This window comes from Budorcas taxicolor, chromosome X (assembly GCF_023091745.1).
Source record: "Budorcas taxicolor isolate Tak-1 chromosome X, Takin1.1, whole genome shotgun sequence".
Classification (NCBI taxonomy): Eukaryota; Metazoa; Chordata; class Mammalia; order Artiodactyla; family Bovidae; genus Budorcas; species Budorcas taxicolor.
Window position 1 is genome coordinate 33,492,212 of NC_068935.1, and position 5,175 is coordinate 33,497,386.

Here is a 5,175-nt window from a genome sequence, read left to right on the forward strand (position 1 = left end):
ATACAGTATTAAAAAACATCACAAAACTTATTAAAAAATATGAAGTATGCTTTAAAAATAGGGTCTTTTTGCAAGGTAATAGTAGGTTATAAAAATAAAAATTAAAGGAGTAATAACTTAAATTTTTTTAATTAAAAATGATAATAGTAAAATATATCTAGGAATTTGTCTGGAGCTGTTGAGGGCACTGAGGGGTCAGTTCAGTTTCAGATAGTTCCTTGTTCCAGCTTATACTTCTCAAGGTCTATATGCTCCTTCCAATGTAGTCGGTGGTAACTACAGGATTTTAATCTGTTGCACCTGTCACTTCCAAAGCAGTTCCCTCTTCTTTGTTTATTTTGTCTTCCTCTGTTTGCAAGTCTCTTCAGTGTCTAATTCCACCCTGACAGAAGGGGGCGAAGGTGGTCACTTATTTAGGCTCACTTGTTCAGTCGTGCTGTGGGGAGGGAGGAACGCTGCTAACAAATATCACTGGCATGTGTGGGGAGTGCTCCCAGTGTCTGTGCCACACTGGGTTTGCCCCCGCTCATGACAAGTGTGCTTTCTCAGTCTGCACTGCTCAGGCTCCAGGTTTCTCTACAGGAGAACTGTCCAAAGTGGCCCCTGGGTTTCATGCATTTCCCCCGTCTAAGCTGCTCAGGTTCAGGTTCTCAGATACTCCACAATGGCACAGACTCAATTGGGCCTACGTCTTGTGCCCTTCCCAGGTCCAAGCTGCTCAGGTGACCAGATGCTTGGTGAGTGCACTTTCCCATGTGGGCAGTGCATCTTACCCCCTCCCTGGTCCCAGTCCCTTGGTTTCCTGGGTGTGCAGCAAGAACGCCATCTCAGGTGTGCCTTGTGTCTCCTCTGGGGAGCTGATCTCTCACTGAGACCCTTCTGGCAGATGTCCAAGTCTTCTTAGCAACTGGGTGCCTGCTTACAGTTTGGTGGAGGATGCCATCTCTGAGACCAAGATTGCCCCTCGCCTTCTGGCTCTGGCTGTCACCTGCCTGCCTCTCTGCCTCTGGTGGGGAGAGGGGTCAGTCCACAGCCAGCTAGCTCTCCTTTGATATTTGCTCAATCCTTTGTTCTGTGAGCGGGCCAGGCTGTGCCTTAGAGCTTTTCATGAGGAAGTTTCTCTCTCTCTCTTTCTTTTTATTCTCTCTCTTGCTATCCCACATTTTGGGTGGCTATCTCACATTACCTCCCTCAGGTTGTCTTCAGGGCATTCAGTCCTGGTCCTTGCCCTAAGCATGCAGCCCGTGCCTCATTGTTCAGCTCCCACTCACTGCTGGTGGACATGAGTGTCTGGGCTACTTCTCTGCTGGGAGTTGCAGTTAGGCATGTAATGTGTGTGTGTGTGTGTGTGTGTGTGTGTGTGTGTGTGTGTGTGTGTGTGTGTGTGTTTTCCTCCTGGTTATGTTGCTCTCTGAGATTCCAAAACTCCCCACTGACCCACTGGTGAGAGGGATTCCTGGTGTTTGGAAGCTTCTCCTTCATGACTCCCTCCCTGGTACTGGTCTCTGTCCCTAACTCTTTTGTCTCTCGTTTTATCTTTTATATTTTGTCCTACCTCATTTGGAAGAGAATGGGCTGCCTTTCTGGGTGCCTGGTGTCCTCTACCGGCATTCAGAAACTGTTTTGTGAAATTTGTTCAGCATTCAAATGATCTTTCGATGAATTTGTCGGGGAGAAAGTGCCTGGCCTATTCCTCTACCATCTTAGGAGCGCCTCTGATCTTAGATTTTGAATGTGGAGTTTAAGCCAGTGTTTTCACTCTCCTCTCACACTCATCAAGTGGCTCTCTAGTTCCTCTTTGCTTTCTGCCGTTAGAGTGGTGTTATCTGCATATCTGAGGTTGTTGATATTTCTCTCAGCAATCTTGATTCCAGCTTGTGCTTCATCCAGCCCAAAGTTTTACATGATTTACTCTGCATATTTTCACCCTCCTTATTTAACTTATATGCAGAGTACATCATGCGAAATGCCAGGCTGGATGAAGCACAAGCTGGAATCAAGATTGCCGGGAGAAATATCAATAACCTCAGATATGCAGATGACAGCACCGTTATGGCAGAAAGCAAAGAACTAAAGAGCTTCTTGATGAAAGTGAAAGAGGAGAGTGAAAAGTTGGCTTAAAACTAAACATTCAGAAAACAAAGATCATGGCATTCAGTCCCATCATTTCATGACAAATAGATGGGGAAACAATGGAAACAGTGACAGACTTTATTTTCTTGGGCTCCAAAATCACTGCAGATGGTGACTGCATCCACAAAATTAAAAGATGCTTGCTCCTTGGAAGAAAAGCTATGACCAACCTAGACAGTATAATTAAAAAGCAAACATTATTTCGCTGACAAAGGTCTGTCTAGCCAAACTATGAGTTTTCCAGTAGTCATGGATGTATGTGAGAGTTGCACTATAAAGAAAGTTGAGCACCAAAGAACTGATGCTTTTTAACTGTGGTGGTGGAGAAGACTCTTGAGAGTCCCTTGGACAGCAAGGAGATCCAACCAGTTGATCCTAAAGGAAATCAGTCCTGAATATTCATTGAAAGGACTGATGTTGAAACTCCAATAGTTTGGCCACCCAATGTGAAGAACAGACTCGTTGGAAAAAACCCTGATGTTGGGAAAGATTGAAGGCAGCAGGAAAAGGGGATGACAGAGGATGAGATGGTTGGATGGCATCACCAACTTTGTGGACATGAGTTTGAGTAAGTTCCAGGAGTTGGTGATGGACAGGGAAGCCTAACATGCTGTAGTCCACGGGGTTGCAAAGAGTCAGACACGACTGAGCAACTGAACTGAACTGAACTCTGCAAAGAAGTTAAATATGCAAGGTAACAATATACAACCTTGACATACTCCTTTCCCATTTTTGAACCAGTCCATTCTTCCATGTCTGGTCCTAACTGTTGCTTCTTGACCTGCATACTGATTTCTCAAGAGACAGGTAAGGTGGCCTGGTATTCCCATCCCTTTAATTTTCCAGTTTGTTGTGATCCACACAATGAAAGGCTTTAGCATTGTCAGTGGAACAGAAGTAGATGTTTTTCTGGAATTCCCTTGCTTCTCTATGATCCAATGGATGTTTGCAATTTGATCTCTGATTCCTCTGCCTTTTCTAAATCCAGTTTGTACACATAGAAGTTCTTTTTTTTTAATTTTAATTGGAGGCTAATTACTTTACAATATTGTGATGGTTTTTGCCATACATTCACATGAATCAACCATGGGTGTACATGTGTTCCCCATCCTGACCCTCCCTCCCTATCCCATCCCTTAGGGTCATCCCAGTGCACCAGCCCTGAGCACCCTGCCTCATGCATTGAACCTGGACGGGTGATCTATTTCACGTATGATAATATACATGTTTCAGTGCTATTCTCTCAAATCATCCCACCCTCGCCTTCTCCCACAGAGTCCAACAGTCTGTTCTTTACATCTATGTCTCTTTTGCTGTCTCGCATTTGGATCATTGTTACCATCTTTCTAAATTCCATATATATGTGTTAATATTTCATGTACAGCTGAAGCCTAGCTTGAAGAATTTTGAGCATTACCTTGCTAGCATGTGAAATGAGCACAATTGTACAGTAGTGTGGACATTCTTTGGCATTGTAACGAGTTACAATTATTGATTTTTTTGGTGGTTATATTAACCCTGTTTTTCTGATACAAATCCCACTTGGTCATGGTTTGTAATCATTTTCATATATTGCTAGATTTTATTTGCTTGTACATTGTTGAAGGGTTTTCTGTCTATATTCATAGGACACATTGGTTTCTGGTATCATTTTTTTATTTTATATTTTTATCTGATTTTGTTATCATAGTAATCCTGGTATCACAAAATGAGTTTAGGTGTTCCCTCCTCTTCCATTTTTGGACAACTTTGTGAAAAGCTGGTATTACTTTTTTTTTCAGTGTTTGGTATAATTCAAAAGTAAAGCTATCAGAGAATACCCATAACACATATGATGGGGCACTTAAAGATGTCCTACATATCTCTGAAGTTCTGTTGATTTTTCTTCATTCTAGTGTCTCTTTAGATTGCATAATCTCTATCAACATATCCATTTTCAAGTTTGCTTATTCTTTCTTATGCCAGTTCATGTACACTGTTGAGATTCTCTAATAATTTTGTTTTCATTTTGGTTACTGTAATTTCCTACTCCAGAGTTTCTTTTTTAAAAAATAATTTCTGCCACTTTAGTGATATTCTTTGATAAAGCATTGTCTTTATATAACCTCTTAGTTCCTTAAGAATGGTTTTCTTTAGCTCTTTTAACATATTTCTAATGGATAATTTGAAGTCTTTGTTAAATCAGGCATCTGGCTCTCTCAAAACCAATTTCCATTGCCTGCTTCTTTTTACTGTGCATCAGTCATATATTCCTTTTTCTTCACACATGTCATAAGTTTTTGTTCAAAACTGGGCAATTTCAGTACAGCAGCTTAGGGTGCTGATTCCCCTTATTGCTCTCCAAGTCTTGTTTGTAATATTATTTGCTTATTTCTTTACTTTTTGAGTTGGCTAGGCTATTAGAGTCTATTTGCCCTGCAATATTAATCCAATTATGTTGCTCCTTAGCAGCTACAACCTTACAAAATCTATACAGTCATTCTGGGACTATCATGATTTTAACAGGGCTTGACTTGATGGTATATTCCCCTAATCTCTCTGTTAAACTGCCTGCTTCCTTCTGTATATCACTCAGCCCTTCCACCACACTAATTCCTGAGTGATTATCATTGTTTAATCATTCAGTTGTGTCCAACCCTAATCTGACCCCAGGGACTACAGACCGTCAGGCTCCTCTGTCCATGGGATTTCCCAGGCAAGACTACTGAAGTGGGTTGCTATTTCCTTCTCCAGGGGATCTTCTCAATCCAGTGATCAGATTCATGTGTCCTGTACTGGAAGGCTGATTCTTTACCACTGAGCCACCTGACAAGCCCTTGTAAGTGACTGTTCCATTTTTTACAATGTCCTGGGGCACATAGTGTTTCATAGTCTGATCCAATTAATTCAGACAGGGATATTTTGAGGCCAGTTTTGAGGGTTGTTCTGACCCCAAGAGGGATCTTCTTACCTATGTCCTTCTATGGTTCTCTTTGGCAAACTATCTAGTGTTTTACTTATAACTGTTAATTAAAAGAAGAAACTGTTTTTGAGACTGCCTTT